Here is a 21692-nt window from a genome sequence, read left to right as displayed (position 1 = left end):
TTGAATACTTCTACTCTGTAAAAGGCTGCTTTTAATAGTTTGGATGGATCTATTTGACTAACTACAGAGAACAGGACAAAAAAGATTGTGTTACAATAGGAAATAAAAGGACTTGTCAGGGAAGAAAAGGATAAAAAGGGCAACTGAATTCTAAGGATGAAGTCTGTGCTAGTTCCCCACTCAGACTCTGTGCTGTAGGAAATCGGTAAAAATGCAGAAAGAAATCCAACAAGTTCCAGAGAATAAATAAACCTGTCTGTGATATGTGAGTCTCATCAAACATAAAAATCAAGGACTCAGAAGGAGGGGGATGCATTAAGGACTAGGATGACTCAGGCAAGTAGAAGAATGACAGCAAAGGCTGTATCAGGTTGAAGAAGAAACCTGGCCAGCTCCAGTCAGCTAAAAAATTGTCCCTCAGCCCTCCTCCCTGCCTGAAGAGAGGCTGCTTGGGGGCCAAAGCAAACCTGAGCTTGGGAAGGCTCCAGCATCTCTGCTTGGAGCAATAACCCTGTCCAGGATTATCCTTTTACTGTGTTTCTACTTCGCTGACACTTCAAGCCACCAAGAAAAAATAAAACAGAATTAAATTACATGAGGAAAAACGCCTGGGTTGAAGCAAATCACCAGACTTCTGCTTCTGAAAAGCTTCAAACGCCCCCAATGCCGTGTCTGGGTGACAGAGCCCAGGACGTGCTGAACAGAGCTCCTTGGGAGTACAAGTCCAGACAGCTTTGCCAAGCCTGGGGAGCAACAACTGCACTCCCTGAGCAAGCCAGAGCCCAGCAGCTTCCCCAAGAGCAGCCAGTGTGAGGCTGTTACTGAACGTACCCTGCTCCTGCCTGCAGCCCTGGGCAGCAGCACAGCTACAAGTAGAGTCTTGCGGTGCAGGGAAGGGAGAGACGGGAGAGCTCCCAGACTGACGAGCAGGTTTTGCGGTTTTGTTTGAGATGCTGAATCAGAGTTTCACCTGGAGGGGGGACAGAAGGGGATGGCTCATGGTTGGCAGGTGCCTGCAGGAGCACCGGGGCTGGCCTATCTCAGAGGCTGGCACAGAGCCCTGCTTGGCTGGTTTCTGGCGCTCTGAAGGGAGTGAACGTCACCGGCAGACCCGAGCGTGCTGGTTCTTGTCGTGTGGCCCTACCAACAAGGGAAGGCTCCTTTGAACAAATCTGCAGCAATTTGGAGATAATGAAATTCAGCATCCACCCAGGCTGCTAAGCATGCTGAATTGTGAAAGGTTCAGAGCTTAGTTTTGTCCTGCCAAATTGTCCCTTTCTACCTCCAAGAGCAGCTTCTGGCACTGATGGCACAGCCCAGGTTCTGGCAGGCACTTTTTGGGGATGAACAGTTGCTCTGTATGATCATAAATGGTACAAACACAAGCAGCAGTTCCTGGTCATTGAATGCAGAGTGTCATGTAAACTTGATACCAGAAATGATTGTGCCATAACCACAGAAAACACTGAACATCCAAATGGGGATGGGCTGGACTTCCATCAGGAGCATATCCATATTCTGCCCACTGCAGGGAGCGCTGGTAAACTTCTCACCATTTGGCAGCTCACTTCAGTTATTGACTGCAGTGAGCTGCTCTGCAATTTTCTGCCTTTGGCCTGTCTCATTCTCGTCAGTCCGGTCTCGTTGCACCATGGAGGCTGTACCTGTGCCTCCTGCCCTGTGCTGCAGTGCCAGCTCACTAGATGGTGTGCAACCATGCTCTGCTGGGGCTCAGGAAACAAATCAGGAGCACACTGAGAGGAGGAAGTAGAAATGGTTTAGCTCAAGGAGAAGAAGGTTAGAGCAGGAGCAATGCCTTCAGGTCAAGATCAGGTGTAGGAGCAGAGCTGATTGAGGAAAGCCTTCACAGCTCCCAGTGACCGAATTGTGCCGAATTTCTACCAAGCTTCTTGTGCCCTCACTTCCCCATGTATTAAAATTCACCAGGAAGATAAATAGTTACTTCATTGCCATCTGGTTTTATTCTGCTAGATAATGTAATCAAGGCTATTCTATACACGAGAAATATCGCTTAACTAAATATCATCCAAAACACAACCTATGGATTTTTGAAAGTCACCATTATTTGTTGACATTTGAGACTGAAGCAGCTGGACCAAGACAGGGCAGGTTACCAGGCATTTCTCTGCCCTTTTGCTATTGCTTGAAAACTTCCATGAAAGTTCTCTTTCTTCCTTAAAAAAAAAAAAAAAGGAAAAAAGAAAAAAAGGAAAAAATGTAGCTGCTGAAATAGAAATTTCTTTTTTGCATTTTCTTTGAGAAACTGCAGTTTGGATTTAGGCATGATTTATTTTCCACATTTCAGGAAACTGTGAAAAAAAAAGAGAAGAGAAAAGGAATATTTTTGTTTGGGTAAAACCTTGGGGTTTTTTTTAATGTAACATCTCCTCCCTGCAAAAATAAGGCATAAATACTGCAAATACCTTTTGCATTGGCTGAAATTTTTGTCAGGATCTAACAAGCACATAAACGAACACGTTCTCAATCAAGTTCAGTGACTTGCCCAAAGCCACAACGACAAAACAGCAAAGCAAAGCACCGAGCACTGAGATCCAAACCCCACACTCTGCTCTGGCCTGCAGATCCCAATTAGCAAAAAGGACACCAAAGATCCACCAAAGATAAGTGGGCCCAGCTGAGTGCCTGACTCTGCTCAGTCTGCCCCAGAGTGGTTATGTGGGTGGTGCAGAATTTGTCAAACAAGATGTTCACAAAGTTGTCCCCGAGCACAGCCAAGGAAAAAAATGAAGACAACCCTACCATAAAGTGACACATAATTCAGCTGGAGCGAAACACACTCATACAACAGCGGAGAATAACTCATTCCCCTTAGGCAAAACTCATCCAAAAAGCTAATAATGAAAACTGGAGGACTCCAAACCATTATTTTTACTTTGCAGGCCAGCAGCGGGGATAGCTTATGTGGTTAGCAGCTGACTCCAGAGTTTTATTCTGGTTTCCACCACGAAGTCCCTGATTGATCTTGCAGCATCACTGTCCTGGGCCTCAGTTTACTGTTCAGTGAGATGTGGGTGGAGGTCCATTACAGAATATTTAAGTCATACATACAAAATATCCAGGATGAATATGGGTGGGTCTGGATCATTGAGGTACATGCTTCTGTACCAGATCCAGACAGATCCCTGAAATTGTGAAGTAACTCACATATTTCAGGTTTCTGCAAGAAAAAAAAAAGAGTGAATACACCTGCAAATACATGGGATGCAGAGCTCAGATTTGCTGGTGTCAGTGGTTATGACTCAGAAATCATGGGAAAGATGTCAATGCCTTAACAATGTCCCATTTTAACATGCACTCTGCTCTGTAGTTTCAGAATGGAATACAAATGCAACTCTTTCTTGGAAGGTCATTGAATTGAGCTGAACTGACCCAACCAGTTACTATTGGCTTGTGGAAAACCATGGACAGAAATATTTATGATGATTACCCTGACAGGCTGAAAAATTGCTTTGCAGATAAAATGCTAAAAGTAATGGAGCTGGGTTTTCAAAAGAAGTGTTTCATCAGAGCTTCCTAAATAAAACAATTGTGGGAAGTAACTGGAAAATGGAGCTGGTGGCTGGATTTGTGTTAATATATATATGGGCATATTTATGCACAGATATACATGTGTAAAGCAGAGCAGATCAGGAAAGAGAATAAAGCAATCTCTTTAGACTGAAGGATTCTTGCTGAATGTGTTTATTGGTACTACTGTCATTAGAATTATTGTTTCAGTGGTAGCAATCATATAAGCAAACATGTTTTCAGGAACCAAAAATGTAAAAATCAGATAAGTAATCCATGGGATTGAGTTCTCAGTGTAGTCTATAGAATGAAACTACAGCTTTTAATATATACTTTAAGAAATATATATATATATATATATATATATATATATATATATATATATATATATACTTTAATGAATAGTAAAAATAATGGCAGTTTTTCCCTCAAGTGTTAGGGGCTAAAGTTAGAATCTGTGCTTTTCAATCAGTTTCCTTACTGGTCATGGGCCCCACAATGTTACAGCACCCTTTAACCTCAGCAGCTTCTCAATCCAACACATTAAAACTTTGCATTGGAGAATTCAGAAGGTGAACTATTGCAGTGAGTCATCTTCTAAACATTTCTTGTGTGAGAATAAAATCTTGAAAGGACCATTTCTGTACACTCATGCTGTGAAGAAATCCCTACTTATGAGTTATCTTTGCTTCAACTACTAAGAGAGTTTCAGCTCCTTTTGTTTCTCAAACGAGTTGACGTTTAAAAAATAGGCTGTGTTGGGCAAGTGCTGATTGGAAGCTGGTTCATGAAGTTGAATTCTTTGGTTAATGGATCTTCAAGATGTTTAGCTGCTGAAGTTTCTAAATTGCCATGCTCACAGAGGGACACAACTGCCCATGCAAATGGAAAATGTACATGTGAGTGCTGAGATGTGGAAACCACTTCTGCAGCAGCCCTGTGACCAATGCATGTGTGTATCCACATGAACACCTTCATGAAAATGTGATCCTCCAGGCCCAGCCAGTCTCAATAATCAGCAGCCATCTTCATCCTCAGGAACCTCTTCCATGCAATGGCTAAGAATTTACCACAGGCTCCTAATAATGCAAACCCAAAGCTCAGTCCTGTCCCATCTCACTGCACTGCAGCAGCCCTCTGAGGAGCACTTCTATTTCATAAAGGGATTTCCTTCAGTGCTGGCTCACAGACCCCTCTTTGCTGTGCTTTAGAGCCCCCCTTCTGAGCAGCTGCAGCAGCAGCAATATAATCACTGCTCAGGAAATAACCATTGTCTGAGTTTTGGGACAAGAACCACTTCTGTGTATTCACGGATGCCACAAAACCACTAAGTAGTCAAGTTAAACATAGATACTCTGGATACACATGTGAGCCAGACTCTATGTATTTTTGGGATTATTTTTGCAGGTTTTGGATTTGAGAGTAACCTTGGTTCCTAAAGTCTGTTATCCCAAACTCTGCTCTGTTCCTTGGCTTTGGATGTCATGCCCAGCTTCCTGGGCACTTGCAGAACACAGAGGAGAAATATTCCTCTGAGAGATTTGGCAGGAATCTGTTTTTTCTTTATCAAAGACAACAGAGGTGAGGGATCAAGGCAGAGTTTTCCAAATTTGGGTCCAGAGGGACCCAGAAAATCTGCTGTGGTCTCAGAGATGGAAATACAGAAACTTCCATGGGTGGTGAGTAAATGGGACAAGAGCTTGGGATGACTTCATCCTATTTTCCCATTATTACCAGGTATTCTGTAATAGCACTTGCAGGCTATAACTAAGACTGGGACCTGCTGCTGTGCTTGCACTTGTATGGACAAGCAAGTAGACAGTGCTCTTGCCCTGAAAGGTTTAGGCAGAGATCTTGAAAGCAAGAAGATTTCAGGCTTAAGGACAGTGTGACAGACAAAAAGCAGCAAAAGAGGGTAGTGAAGTGACTTGCTCAATATCATAAATACTTTTGAAGTCTCCTTCTGCCTGTTCTGCTGGTTTATCTGCCTCAGATAAACACCACAGCAAAGTGGAAGTCAGTGGAATTAGAAGCAGAAGCTCCTGTGATCACTCATAGACCACAGAGTTCCCAGGTACCACCTACTGTTCTTTATCAATCACAGTTTTAGGATTGATTCTTCTTAGTATCTCTCTGACTTCCTGCTATATCCCTTGTGAAGAAATCACACATTTGGAAAATTGTAATCTAAGTAGCAATAGTTACTCCACATCCTGGAAGTGATTTTGATATATCTGCATATTTTTTCTCTCTGTCTCTATCATGACACCTGAGAGCATTTGCAAATCAGTCAAAAACGTCACCCCATATCAGATATGAATAACGATGAGTTCCTTCTCACCCATCCCCATCCTCACTGGAGGCTACCACTTCCCAAGGCAGATTTCTCAGGAGGAATCTGAGTGGATAGCCAGCCTTGCTGGATGCTTTGAAGGGCAATACAGATTAACTTTGCCAAATCATTAGGGAAAGCAAGGTGTTGCTTAAGCTGAAGGTCCTGATTAGGAAACGCCTTCCCCCACAAAGGTACACGCCAACCCCACCCACACACACAGAGTTCAGATCACTCAGATGCAAGATTGCAGTTGATCTCAGCATCTGCAGAGATGAAAGGAGCTGCAGCATCCTAACCATGCATGCTGGGCTTCGTTTAGGGAGATCCAAACTGGGAATTTGGATTTCATTGCAACAGGAAACAAACTGGTAACCAGTCCAGCCTGCCAAGCAATGCAGCAATTAATGAATGGTCCTTGCTAGGTTATTCCAGCAATGTGCTTTGCAGTTTGCTGCAGTTTCTTTCTGGAAACCTGCACAGCACCAGCTTGACACAGTCCCAGTCCAGAGTCCTGGAGAAAATAAATCACACCCTGGGCTGCCATTAACAGGTTGCATAGATGTGCTTCAACCTGAAAAAAATCTTCAGGTGCTGTAGAGTGGAGGGACAGACCAAAGAAGCCTTGGACAACCTTCCATGGGACTCATTTGCCTCTGCCATCACCACCACCATCTTCCTATGCACCATCAATGCACCCAGAGCAAGGGAGAGTCTCATGGTCCCACTGACTGAACTGCTGGTAGCTAATCACTGCAGTGATCATTTCACTTCAAGTACTCTGAGGTTAAACTCCGCCTTATCAAATACTTTGTCCTTTGAATGCTCAGTGCATTTCTGGATTCACCTCAGTGCCTGGCCACATTCTCCAGGCTCTTCATGCTGTGACATCCCCTGACATTCCCTATAACCTGTGACTCACATATATTCATCTCACATACACACTCTGGGACACTGTTCCCTCTCATCCTGGAGCTCTGCACTCAATGCACGCTGGAGCTGGCAGCTGATTCAGGTTCCCAGTTCTGAAAGGTGCTGAGAAATGAAGAGCAGAGGTACCTCACTGCAGCAAACCGAGAGGGTTCCCCTGACTGGAAATTTCTTAACAGAAAAATGTCTGTTTTTCTGGGCAGGCCATCAGGAGAGGCAACATTAAAACATTTCTTCTTCTCATCCCACTCACTTCTGTGAAGGAATTTGGTTTGTACTTTTTGAGGTCCTGAAGGATTTAGAAACTTTTCTCACTATTATATTTTGGACTGAGAATATCCCTTGATTCTTCTCTATTTCTTTCAACAGAATTCTTCCTGTTTACATAAATTAAGGATCTGGCCCCTGGTTTCCAACTCAACCAAGGAGGACTCAAGCACAATGAGACAGATTGTCCTCGCAGGATTTTGAGCTGTGTAGAGAATCCAAGGTGCCAGAAATCTTGTGGGAAGGACTGTTTGCAGGGAAATTCCACCCCATAGTTTCCATACATGTTATATAAGTAATGTCACCCCAGACTAGAAACCTGAAATCAGTCTGCTGCATCCAATACTTCTGGCTTATTTCGTATATATATATATACACACATATATATATATATATATATATATAATTTTATTTCCCCTCCTGCTTTAAACTGCCCCGCTTAAAATTTAATTGTGACACTTGTGGCACCAACATTTCCCATTTCTTCTGGAAGTGTGGAAGGACAGGATTCATCTGAAGCTGGTGAAAAATGTGCCACTGAAACCTGTTGTAGTTGTGGCATGTGGTGTGGTACAGCCAAGTGATTGTGAGGTGCTCTGATGGCATCTTTTAGGAGATAAACTGACACTTTTTAACTGGCTCAGAGCAGCAGGAAGCTGCAGACTGAGATTCATTTCTGGATCTGTCCTCGCTGCAAACTCTGAGCAGTCAGCGGTGACTTTGATCAGATGAATTCCTCCTATCAGGAAGAAAGGCAAAGTATGCCAGTACTTTAATTTCATTTCAATTTGCTTTAGCAGAGATTTATAATTATTATAAGGAACGATTTTATAATGTAATTCAGTGTTGTCAGAGTAGGTTAGCTTTATGACCTGCTTTAAAAAATAAATGCGGCTTTAATTAAAACAAAACCAAAGAGAGAAGTACAGTCTTGTACCAACATGTTGCTGTCAGCACCCTGCTAACTGTCTGAATTGAGCTGCAAGGCTCCCTCAGAGGCTTCTGTGCCAAAAACAAAGCTCGTGGCACATTTAAAGGTACCGCTGGCTTATTTTTAATTTATAGCTCAACTTGCTGTTGCTGGAGGTTTTCTAATAACAGCCATGATGACTGCAAAAACTGAGACATGAAAGAACAGCCACATTTAGTGGCTGACAAGTCTTAAAGAAGCAAGGCTGGATGCAGCAGTAAACCTGACCCTCTTCTGCTCAGCATTTCCATTACCTGACATGGAGTCTCTTTTGGTTTAACCCAGTACAAGATCAGAATCCCAGCCATTAAATTTAGCCTCCCAAGCTGCCATTTTCATGAGGTAAGACAGTTCTGCTTCTACATAATGAATGTCACAGAGCTCATCTTCAGTACATGCTCACACTACTTGCAATTTTCTGTATTTGCATTGCCTGACATGAGACAATATTAATCCTGTATCACACTGATGGCTCTCTGGCATTGGCAAATAGAGCCACCACACAAACCAGAGCCTCTCCAGCCCCCTTTTTATCCTTGTGCCTCTTTCACAAGGTCACTGATATTAGGCTGACATATTAAAACATTTTAGAATCACTTTCTCAGAACTCTTCATGTCTTAATGTTCATCACACATCAGGATCCAGACAGCTGTTGCATGCTGGCACTAAATGGCTTAAATGGTTAGGTGGCTGTATAATATTCTGGAGGGCAACATTTCAGTCCCTAGAAGTCACTGGAGATTTTGATTTCACTTATTTTAATTTTAACATTAATAATTCTATTGGTTTCCTTCTTCTTGGCTTCAGAGTTAGAGAATCATCTAGTTCATAAACTACATCTTGGTACAGGGACTTATTTTAAAATTATTTTTACTTTGCCTTGATAAAATGCTTCAGAAATTAGATGAAGATGGAAAGAGAATAGCAGGAGGCAGAACCAAACAGGTGAGGGACAGATTGCAGCTTTTGCCTCCCCCCACTCTGTGCAATGTCTTTCTTATCTGTGTGCTGAGATCCAAATGAGACTCCACTACCATGGATTTTCCAATGGGGGTCTCAAGTTGTCACTATTAATTGAGGCCATGTGTGGGAATGTACAGTCAAATATTTGAGGGGTAATTTACAGCAAGTGAAACATCCTCTCTAATGTGCATTCAAAAAAACCCCAAAAAACCTTCTACAGAATACCTGGGTGAAAAGAGTGAAAAAGAGGTAATACTAAGATATAGTTCTTAAAAAGCTGTTCTGGAGAAAAATTGTACTTTCCAGAAAAGCTGTGTTTTCAGCTAAGATTGTCTAGTCTGGCTTTAGGACAGACAGCATCAGATATCATAAAGCTTCCTTTAAAATTCCTTTTTCTAATTGCCTCAATATTTTTCTTGTGAGATGGATGCACTGAAGTCTTCTGTCTTGGTGTGAGCTGGGTAATGTTCACTTCTGTGCCAGATCTCAGCTGGATTTGAAAAGCCTCACATCCTAAATGTTTTGTTGCATTAGAGAACTGGTAAATCACTCCCTCTAAACATTTTAATACATTTCTAGTCTTGACAATTTATGAGTCATCAAATTGGTGAATACTCCTAAAACCTTTCCAGAAAAAAAAAATTTGTAAAATGTTTTTGTTACCATTTTTCCCCTCTGGTTAGTGCATACGTGGTGATAGGGCCAGGATTTAAAAATTGTTCCTTTTTTCCAATTTTAATGGCCAAATTTTCAGGAGAGCTCAGTGTTCAGTGTTTGACTCTCTTGAGCTGCTCATGGCTGTGGACACCCTTGGACAGGTGCCACATTTCTGCTTTGTGTTATTCTGTCAAGCACTGATTCACAACTTTATTTCAGGCAGTATCATGCAGTAAAATAACACTGATCATTAGCAGCTGTCTGATCTCCTGAGGCACCAAAACGGGTCAGGAGAGACGCAGAGTGGGTTCTGAGAGCTCCCTGAAACCTTTCTCGAACACTTCTTATCACCACACACCTGCGATAGGTTTGGAGTTGTGAAATTCCACCAGGATCCGTTTGGGGATGTCTTTGCCCTGCAAGGAGGGAGAATTCTCTCTGTGAGCACAGGCTTGCACTCAGCACAGGTCACGTGTGCCACAGCAGTGGGCCTGCTGCTCCTCTCACCCTCACCAGTCTGTTAAAACATAAAAAAACCCAAAAAACCCAAAAAAAACCAAAAAAAAACCCCAAAAACAAAACCCTGCATTGTGTACCACAGGAGTCTTTGCCTGGCAAGAAGTTTTGCTCTGGGAGACTGTCTTTACTGCACTCTCTTGGCTTGTGAGCTTTGTCTCACTGTACTGTGTTAGAGATTTAGTGGGGGGGGGAGGAATGTTTTCAGGTTTTCATTTTGAGTTCTATGTGTGTGTTTCTTTTGCATATTGTAACTTAATAAAGATTTTTCTTCCTTGTATTCCTAAGCTAGAGCCTGCTTTGCTCTATTTCTAGTCACATCTCACAGCAGACATTAAAAAAAATGTATTTTCATAGAAGCACTAGCATTATGCCAGCATCAAACCATCAAACACAACAACTGTCTAAACCATAAGATATTAAACTTCATCAAGTACCAGGCTTGTTAATATTCCCTAGGACTATCAGGAATATTGTTTGCAGTCATGGACAAGGAGGAAGTTTCCTGATCCTGGTGTTTGAGTAACAGGTGAGACACAGTTCCCCAGATAAGAATATTCTCCCTTTTGTCACAGCATATAAACCCATTTTTCCTTCCTCCTACCTTGGGTTTTAGTGTATGTAAGAGCTCTGTGATGCTGAATTGGTCTTAATTAAACTGATTACCTTAATATAATATGTGTAATAGGGAAATAACTATTTTCTCACTTGATGTCCTGTAGCAGAACAACTCAATAGCAATAAAATGCTTTCACTCTTGCTTCACAGGCCTGTCCAATTTTCTCAGTGGTTCAGAGAGTAAAGAACAAAATAAACTCAGTTTTGTTCTGGACCTTGTTGGGCATACCAAACAAAAGAGAATCCTTAGATCTCACATGAGAACTGGTGCAAAAAAGCAGTTTGAAGCTCTGTCTCTGTGTTGATTTACACTGGATTCAATTTTCTGTAAACATACAAAAAATAGTGGCTTTATTTCCAGAGGAGCAGGGAGTCTTCCTCTCACTGCAGTCAGTCACACTTATGTGGACTCAGCAGTGAGCAGGGTGGGGATGATGTTGGGATAAGGAGAAGAAAAAAGCCTTTTGGTGTCTTACAATCATTGTTTCTCCACTTTTAATTTTTTTTTCCAAAAGCAAAAGTAGTTGAAATGCCCGCGTTCAAAAATCTGAGCCAGCTGAACTCCTTTCAGTTAAATAAAATCAATTTAACAATATCTTTGTGTTTGGAAAGACAAAAGGAAGAAAATAAAGTGCTGGTATTTTTCCTGTCCAAACTTAAGTGAAACAAAACATCCTCCTATTTTCCCATTAGAGCCAACATGAGATATTGAAGAAATTAGCCCTCCCTCCTGCCCCCAGAGCTCTGTCTATAATGAAACACAGGGAGAACAAGTGCTAACACAAGTAGACTTTGTGCTGTGTGAACAACTTCTCCTGTATTAGCAAAGCAGCCTGCTAATATGATATGATGGGACATTACTAATGCAACAGAGTGGAGCTAATGCAAACAAAATATGTTGGAGTGCCTGGTTGAACTGAATAGAGAATTTGTTTGTCTGGGACCCAGATTCTGAAAATCAAAGCATATGCCTCAGAAATAAATCTTACAGATAATTCAATAAATACACAGAGCTCATCAGATGCACCAAGGTGTTTGTGGGGTACTGCAGGTACAGAGAGATCCATGAACCTCATTCCCACACTGACTTTTGAAGGGAGCTGGGTGCTTGGGTGTCCTTGGCACTTGGGAAAATCTCTTCTTGTATAAATAATATATGATGCTGATTTACACTGACATAATAGCTAAGTGTGTGTGATTATCAGTAAAGGCTTTAAAACTGCTGTCATTGAACCTGAGCTGTGTCTGCATCAGGAATTGCAGTGACAGGACAAGGGAGAATGGCTTCAGGCTGAAAGGGAATAAGGATGAGATTAAATTTGAGGAAGAAATCCTTCCCTGTGAGGGTGCTGAGGCCATGGCACAGGGTGCCCAGAGCAGCTGTGGCTGCTCCATCCCTGGAAGGGTCCAAGGCCAGGCTGGACAGGGCTTGGAGCAGCCTGGGACAGTGGAAGGTGTCCCTGCCCATGGCAGGGGGTGGGACAGGATGGTCTTTAAGGTACCTCCCAACCCAAACTATTTATTATTCTAGAGCAAGTTCAACCCTGAGAAACAATTAGTTGCAATGCAGTTTAAAATCTTAACAGTGATTTTTTTTTTTGCCTCCTTGCCCTCCTCCCACTCCCAGCTGTTAATGAAGATATTGTCTGCTGTAAATGGATAGGTCTGAGCAAATGAGAGAATCCTATCCCCAGTTTCAGCTGAGGGTAGTATCTCCCACAGCAAAGGGTCTGCTTAGGCTTTGATGCATTTCCCTCCAAAGGCCAGTTATTAAATGGGATCCTTGTGTTCTCTCACCACCTCCAGGGCCCTGTGCTGCACTGGGAGCTGCTTTGCAGCCAGGAGCAACCAGTCACAATTTGTTATTAAAACTGCAGCTCCCCACTGCTTGCTGCTGCTGACTACCACGAGGCTGGAGTCTGCTCAAGAAACGCAGAGAAAGCAGAAACTGAGAATATTCCCAAGCTCACCTTTTAATGAAGGCATATGGCAGTCAGGATATTGTTATTCATGTAGTAATTGGCAAGAGCACACACATATTTATGGTACCTCTCATCATGCTTAGGAAATTTTGGAATTGCTCCATTTTAATGGGCCATAAACACTTACCTGAAGTTAAAGTATATAGCAAATACAAAGAAACATGAATAATTCTTTATAATTACACTCATATATTTATGTACACACACACACACGTAGCCATCAGGCAAGGCAATTTATTCTTTTAATAATTATTACTGAAGTAGAGCAAACTGTGCCTAAACTGTTCTAAATCCAGATTAGCAAATTTAATCAAGTCAAGTGAAAAACAAATGCAGGGTCCTGAGACTTTTTCTACACATTTGAGGCCACAGAAAAGGAGTGTAAGAAATAAGATAAATTGCCAGCAATTATCTGCAGAACTTGATTCCAACATTTGCAGTAAAATTGGGGCTTGACAAAAAGCCTCCCTTATAGAGGAAAAAAGCACCACTTTGTAGTCTTCTTTCCACTGAAATATTAGAAAGAGGTGGGGGTTTTGTTGATTTTTTTTTAATGCAATAAGTAGCTGAATTTTCTCTGATCACGATGGAGAGATGTGAGTGTGTGGTTTATATCCTTACTAAGGAAAAATTATAATCTGTAATTGTAGAATTAAGCTCCTGCTATACCTGTGAGCTTTCCATATGGCTATTCAAGCTCCATCTTTATTTCAGATTTTTTAAAATTAATTTGACTTATTTAAACCAGAAAAAAAATAAAAAGAGTTCATGCAAAAGTAAAAGATTCATAAGGAAATATAAGGAATAAGAGTTGTTTCATTCAGATTTCTGCTACTGCAAAGTTTAATCAGTTTGAGAGCAGACTGACTGAAAAGAAAGGGCTTAGATGAGGGCACAAAAAGAAAATTGTATGTGACAGCATTGTAGTCTATACAGACTAAAATGATGCATATTTTAACACAAAATAAATATTCTTTTTAAATTAAAAAAGTTTATTTGTGTCAAATTCCCCAAAATTCACCCAACAGTCCACACAGATATTTAAGATGTATTTTCAGGAGGGTGCTCAGTTGAACACTCAGAGTACCCATGTTCTGTATACAGGAGTTCAGACTTCAGTGCTGATTTGAATAATGATCTGCAGCCTCAGACCTTTTGATTCCCACCCTTAGTGTTTAAAAATGGGTGTCTGAGACTCTTCTTTCCCCCTCACACAATCAGAAATTGAAGTACCTTATTCTCAGCTTAATATTTGAAAAATAATCCTTTCAGAGACCATTCCAGCAAAGCTGGGTTTTGTATTTCTCCATTAGAACCACAACTCCCCTCTCTCTTTCTGCTGCAACATCTGGTGTTGCAGGTAGGATACTCTGGCTCACAGCATCTGGCCTGAGAAATGTTTTCTCTCCTCAGAGTCCCAGATACCTCACAAAAACCCTCCAGAAACCATTTATCAGGCTCAGCACTGAAATGTTCAGTAGAATTTACAGTGAAGCACCTTCTTCCCCTGCCTGCACGGTTGCCCCAGACTCTCCCCAGCAGAGCAGTTGTTAACAATTTGGTTAATTGCTGGTGCTTTGCTGATGTTTGCTATTCTGAATCAGGGATAGCCAACCTGATACCGATCTGGAAATTACCTTAACCTATTGTTCAAAAGTAAAATGGGATTTGTTTTGTAGTTTTAGAATCTCTCCAACAATTATTTCTTCTGGTAACTGACTCTCAGCATCCATACTGATGCTTCTTCATTAGCAGAAAGAGGAAATTAGGAGTTTTATCAATAATGAGCTGGCTGGCATCTCAGAAGAACTGCTGCAGTTCCTGGCTCTGTCACAAATCTCAGTCATGATCTTAGACAAGTTCTGTCATCTCCCCATGGGACTGGAGTGATGTTACTTCATTTCCTGCCTTTTAAGATGTATTCATCTAGATTGGAACCCCTTCTTAAGAGCTTTGTAGGATTGGATGGAACCTGCCACAGTGTACCCTCATTAACATCACAGAATTAGATGATGCAATAATATTCATGAAAGTAATTAATGGAGGTAACAAAGAGATAGCAAGCAAAGGGGTGATCTTGCAACCTCAGACTGAAAGCGCACATTTCGGAAATCTTGTGAAACTACTTGAACTTTTTCAAACAGCAGTATTTCAATTGTTTGGCTAAAGCTGGAGAAATACCCAAACTTTTGGGTGCTGACGGGAAACCTCCAAACTTTCTGAGGTTTCTCTGTCATTGACATAAACCATGGTCTGTGGCTTTCAACAATAACATTTGTGCTGATTTTAGCAATTCAAATCCAGATGCAGCAACTGAGCTTGTCAAAACAGAGGAGCCACAGACCACTTCTCTCTATGTGACTGTGCTGTTGTTTTTGGTAACTGATTATCTACACAAGCACGGACAACCAAACACCCATCTGGTTTCTCTGATCTGCAGGAGCAGCATCACTGCCATGACAGTCTACAGGGGATATAAATAATCTGCAAGCCTTTGCTCTGGAGTATTTTACTTGCATATCCAGTGAGACTGACTTCAACATGTAGCTGAGTGTGCTTTTATAGGTTTTATTGACACAAATTCTCTGCTGGAAAAGGACAACACTCCTAAAAATTCAACCTGCCAGAGGGTCAATGAGCATCTTCCAAAAATGTCCATAAGATAGCAATTCACAGAACAATGGCAAATGCAATGTTTTGAAGAATTGCAGCTTTCTAGGCTCACCTAGACGCAGCACTTGCTTCTCCAAGGCAGGACACTCACTAGTGCAGGGATTGTGTGTAGGCCACCATCAGCACCTTCTGGCAGGTGCCAGAGCTGCCCAGCAAAGCAGCAAAGCCCTAATCCCCTTTGTCCAAGAGTCAGGAATCAGCAGCAAGTCTCTATGGAAGGGCTGAGCAGAGAGCACATCTCATCAGCACCTCTGAGATTGCCCCCAGTCCTTGGATGTGAGATGATATTGAGGCCTGCAAGGGAAAGTATAACAATAATTGACTTAACTGAAGCTTTGATTCAACTTTATGAGCATGAGAGAGGCAATTCACACTCCTTACCCAGAAGCTACACTCACACCAGGGAGATGGAAGGAGATATTCAATTAGAAGTATCGCTTCACAGGGGAAAATTATACCTGGAGTGAGAGAAGAAATAGGAAATTTCAGTGGGAGCTGAGTTTTCTTTGGGGGAGTTCAAAGGAGAGTTTGTTTTGGTAGCCAAGCTCCCAATGGAAAGATAACTTCATCCTGAAATCTCAAGTGATATCTGCCAATTCATAACAATTTACACCTACAGGGCATCAGCAAATTAAGTCCAACTACATCACTGGCACTGAAGAAGTATTGGGGACACTGGAGCAGGGAAGGACTGACTTGTGGAGTGACATATGTTAAGGAAAAGAAATAAAATTCAGAAGTCCCAACTCCCAATTGCCTGCTGTAATCATTGTACCTTGTTTTTTAATACTCTTCCACTGCTGGAAATAAATGAATTATTTACATTCTGCCTGACCATTTCTCTCTTTCCTGTTTTAGCATTTTATGCCTCAGCTTTAATTCATCCCCAGTATTTTTTTCCATTTGAGTTTCTAGCAATAACATTATTAAATTTCATGTCTGCTTCCGTTTTTATTTCCATCTTTCACCAAAAAGATATAAAGTGAAATGAATCCAAATGAGAGAGCTTTTCTCTTCGAACTGCTCTGGGTATCATCGTTTCCTTAATTAAGTAATTGAAGCTCTCCCAACACACACAACGTCATTCAATCCACTGTGGTCTCTCATATACCCTGGCACTTACACTGGTTCCTACAGGAGACTCTTTTTCCAGTCCATCAGTCTCTTATGCATCTTTCTAATAACCTCTCAGGCCTGCTCCTCCTGGTACCCCCTGGTGCACAGGGACCACAGCTTTAAAGAAGGAAATAACATAAAGACATTATTTTTTAGCATTCCTATGGGTCTCTATTCCAGGTCTTGCATGGGACCAATCTTGACAGGCCTGGCATCCTCATATTTCTGTTGAACAGAGAAATTCCTTGCATTAGTTTCATGTTTGGGCCCTCAGTTTCTTCCTTTGAAATTTGAATTCTTTCCTTTGGAAAAAAAAATTACATAAATTACATTTTTAATTAATAATTTTACATTATTAACTATTAATTTCCTCCTTTTTACACTTTAGGCTGTCCAAACCCCCTTTTGGCATCCCTTTGCTGAGCAGTTGCTGCCTTAGCTGGATTCTGGAATGCTGTTTTCTATGCTGGGAATCGGAGCCAGAATTGGTTCCAGAGCAGAAATACATTTTTAAAGGATGAGCAATACACAGGCCATGCTAAAACTTGATAGATCCTCAATACATTCACTCTTGAATAGGTATGGCTGTAGATGCTGGGCATGGCAGCCTTTTATTTTATTGTTGAATATTTCTCAACGAAAATTGAGATTCTGTTTCACTATATTTTTCAGGAAAAGGATCCCCTCAAGAGCCTAGATGATATTTTTCCTGAAGATTGAAGGGAAGGAAGAGCAGCTAATGCTCTGTGTTCCTTCCCTTCTAGGGATATTGGATCAGTTTCTTCTGTTCTCACTCCCCTTGCATCCTTGCACTGCCAATGCTCGTTAGGGGTGAGGAGAAAATGTCCCTAATTGTTCTCTTCCCCAGAATTTAGGATGATAAAGCAGCTCCTATTGCAACTGTTTCAAGCTTGGGAAGAGGTGTAAGCTAGCCCAGGAGAGGGCAGGGAATGGGACTGAACTAAGGCTATGGGGTAACAAAGCTAAGCAATGGCTGGAATCCATTTGCATTAGAATTCCCAGCATAGGTGAGAGGGTAAGAAAGGAAATGACAGAACTCAGACTTGGGGTTTGGAGAGGAAGAGCTAGAGAGGTTGTGTTTGTATGGAGGAGATATTAGATGCAAGAGCACTTAACAGGGTTCCAGGCATAAAGTCTCACACTAAATAGCTCAATAGGATTGTTTAGACTCCTTGATCTCAGAGCCTTGAAACAAATATCCTGAAGTCTAACATCCAAACTAATTTTTCTGTGAACATCCCCACTGCTTCTCCCTGAAGTCTTCATTCCCCCAAACAGGCCTAGCTCTGCCTGTACATCTGAATTACTTTTGTTCCATATTTTTATCAGATTTTGGCTGTGACAACCTGAACGTGGGGAGTGGATCCTGATCCACTTAGAAGAAATAATTCCTGATGTAATCCATGAATGTGGGGATTGTGACATTAGCAGGAATTAATTTCCCATTTCTCTTGCTGGGTGTTTTGCAGGGTGGTTTTGTGTGATGTTTTGTAGGCTGAGCATCCCTAAGCCCAACCTGTGACAGTTCAGCTCATGACACATCTGGTGAGTGAGTGACCTCCCAGCTTATGGCCACTAAAGCACAGGAATTTCACCATCGATCTGGAGAAGCACTTGAGACAATGGTAGCAACAGGGCAATAAAGATTGCAATATATCACAGACCCAGCTGCTGGCTTGTATAGATCAGAGCTGCATTAAGACCATTACAGCCTGCCTGTGACTGATCTAAAGAGAGAAAGACAGCTCTAGGAAGGCAAAGAGCAGCTGATATAGGAACAAAACCAAACTAACTAATGACATTTTTTAAAAAAGTTCAACATGACAAATTTTTTTTGCCAGCCCAGACAAATGCCTCTGAATTCCCATTCTGTCAGTGATCAGCAAGTCTGGGATTTATCCCCTGATGCATAGACAGAAAAAAAGAGATTTTTACTGCACTCTAAACTGCAAAAAAAGTAAGTAGAGGAGTAAATCCCACCAGCCTGAATCTGCCTACATTTACTGCTGTGGAAATACAGCTGATGATTGGCTCAGTGGATATTTAGTTTTCCAGGGCACATGTTTGTCCCCTGGGCATTTTCTTCTTTCCAGGTCCCAGCAGATCACCTGCATTGTCTGGAGCTTTTCCTGCATAGCAGATCCACTGATAACCTGTAAAGGAGCCAAAGCAGGAGCAAAAGTGATTGCAAAAACCCAGTCACACACGGTGACTCCTTATCACTGCAGACAGCCTAAGAACAAATGCCCTTTTCTGGCCCCTGATCTTTCATTGCCTCTTAAGAAATTTGTTGACATTGTCCCCTTCCTATGGAAGTAAAAGATGGAATTTGACACTTTGTGGAGGAAAAAATCTCCATGAATAGAGGAGAAAAAGGAAGAGGAACTTTCACTCATGTGTCCCCATGCTCTCCCAAGTCACTTCCATTTGCTATGGGTTTGCCAGCACCCACTGGACCCTTTTAACAGGGATACACTCCAGCATCTCCCTGCAATGCATTGAGACGGGTGTGCTGAGCCATTGAAAGGAGTTTTTATCAGCAGGCAGGGCTGCGAGTCAAACTGGGGGAGCCTTAATTCCCCTAAGTAGAGTGAAACCTCCCTGCAGATAAAAGACTTGCCTGACTTGTTCCAGAGGGAGTTGGTGACATGGCTGCACCCTCGCCCCCTTCTCCCTTAGGAAAATATGGCCCTGAGGGCGGAGTGGAGAGGGATGATCAAAGGCAAGAGCAGTTTGGCTGCCTGCTGCCAGCAACAGAAAGGCCAACCTGTGATTACCAGGGAGCAGAGCTGTTAGAGGTGAATGTCAATGCAAGGGAAGCACACACAGGAATTGGGGCTCTGCCACTGCGTAGGAGGGGTTTGGGCTTGGGAGGGGACCTTGTTTCTTCCCACTCCTTTGGCAAAGTAGAACCCAGGTGTGTCCCTGGGAATCCCTAGGTTTTTAACCCACTTAGGAGGAATAATGAGTTCATGGTGGTTTTCACCTGCACAACTTGTAGGTAACTCTTGGACTTCCCACTCCATTTCGCCTCTACAAAACCCATCACTCCTTCTTCGTATGTCCCCTTCCCCAGAACACAAAAAACAAATGTCTTCTTCAAGAGCTTCTGTCATATTCTTTTTCCCCTCTGGCTTTGGAGTATACAGAGAGAGGAGGGCAAAAGGGCAAATTTCCTCGAAGTTTTAAAGCAGAGCTCAGAAAGTAAAATGATTCTCAAAAAAAAAGAGGCTGGAGTCGGAGCAGACTGGGCAAGTTCTCCTCTGAGTAAGTGTGGCTGCCTTGGGACAGGGTCCAGCTAATTATCAACTTGCAGGAGTTTTGGAGGGTGAGCAAACAGCCTTAGTGAGACACTGGAGGGTGTTGGTAAAAGCCCATTTTTCATCCGGCTTTTTAAGGCAAGCTAAATGGAGATTTATCTGTTAAAGAGCTTGCCTGCACAAACTTGAAACCTAAACTTCAACACATTCATATTACCTGTTCTCCTACTGCAGAGTTGGCAACTTACAAGTTTCCAGCACAGATTTGTGTTGTCAGTCCCAACAATCAGACACAGGGAGCCCACAGGGAGCCAAAGGGAAGCTGTGGAGCAAACAAGGATTGTTTAGTGCTGCTGCAGCCCACTGGGATGGGGAAAGCTGGGTGGGGGTGGAGAGGGTGCAGGAAGGAGTTTTTTTTTACCTTCATCCTGGGGATGAATCTGCCCCTGGGACAGACCCATTGATGGTGGATTTTGAAAATGAAATTGTTGGCTGAAGACCATGCTGGGTAGAAAACCCTGGGTAGAAAACCCCTACTGTTCTCTAGAAAAGGGACACAGTGCAGTGCCCTCTGCCAAGACCAATTGATCCAGGAGCAGACCCTGTTACCCCCTCTAACAGTCTGTTCCAGGTTGGAACCCAAGAGGAAACTGAGTTTTTCCAGGTGCAGCTGAGCAGGACACTGGGCCGTGGTTTCTCTGCTGCTCTTTTGGGTCACCCAGCATTCCTGCTGCTTCCAGCCTGGAGCCAGTCTTGTATGTGAATACAAGGAGTGGAGTTGAGTAATGACCTTTTGGGAAGCCCTCTGGTGTCTCTAGCAATCTAGACCACAGCCAGGAACAACAAGGCTTTTGCTTTGTAAAAATTCATCATCTGTCCATTTGCATTTTAGCCATCCCTTGGATTGTCTGACTTTTATCCATCTTGTACACAGGAAAATGTACAATTTTGGATTTTTGAACCCTCAGACTGGAAGCTTCAAACAGGAATTTCCAAGGAGGCAAGTGGTTATTAATAATAAATTAAAAAAAACAACCTCTTACATGTATGGAGCACCTCTCAAAGAAAGAAATAGATCCCAAGGTGTTATACAGACATGTTTCTGCTTTTAGGAATCACTCTGATATGGATTTACAGCATAGGGACATTTTATGCTCTACCAGAGAAAAATCACATTATCCGTCACTGAAAGCAGCTGTCTCAGGGGCTGAATGAAACAGATATTTTCCGGAATTAGCAGCTAATAGTGATTATGACTAGTTTTGCATATTTTTATGAATATGTTTCAATCTCATCTAATACTTGGGGTCTGGTTTTCTGTTTGTCATGATGAGCTCTCTGCCTAAAACTTGTTTTGAGCCCAGATTCCACTTTTATTAAAGCACTCCAACAGGCACAACCTTTCAGCCTTCTGTGGTGAGAACAATATTTGCTTTCTGATGGGCTGCATTTCCATACTTTTTCTTTCAGTGTGTGCACGCGTGTCACGATGAGAAGTTTTAAAACAAATGGAGTTATCCTCAGCTGCTAAGTTCTGACATGCACTTTAAACAAGTAAACCCAGGGATGTGGCAGGCTGTGAAGGAAGGGAGAGCAAAGCTGGCATATGTGTTGCTCTGATCACAGAATTATCATCTCCTATCACACAGCTCACCATTAGACCCAGCTGCTGCCAACCTGACCGGTGCATTTCTCCAAGCTAAGCTAACAAAGCACTTATTTGTTATCCAGGGAACTACCTCTAATAGACTTCCAGTGAAATAATATTTGCTTTCCAAGCCTACTTTGAATCCCACTCACTTTGTTAAAAAGATTGCCTCTGGCTGTCTCCGCTGGT

Source organism: Camarhynchus parvulus, chromosome 20 (assembly GCF_901933205.1).
Source record: "Camarhynchus parvulus chromosome 20, STF_HiC, whole genome shotgun sequence".
NCBI classification, from domain to species: domain Eukaryota; kingdom Metazoa; phylum Chordata; class Aves; order Passeriformes; family Thraupidae; genus Camarhynchus; species Camarhynchus parvulus.
The sequence above is the reverse complement of the archived record's forward strand: the minus strand, read 5'-3'. Positions refer to the sequence as shown.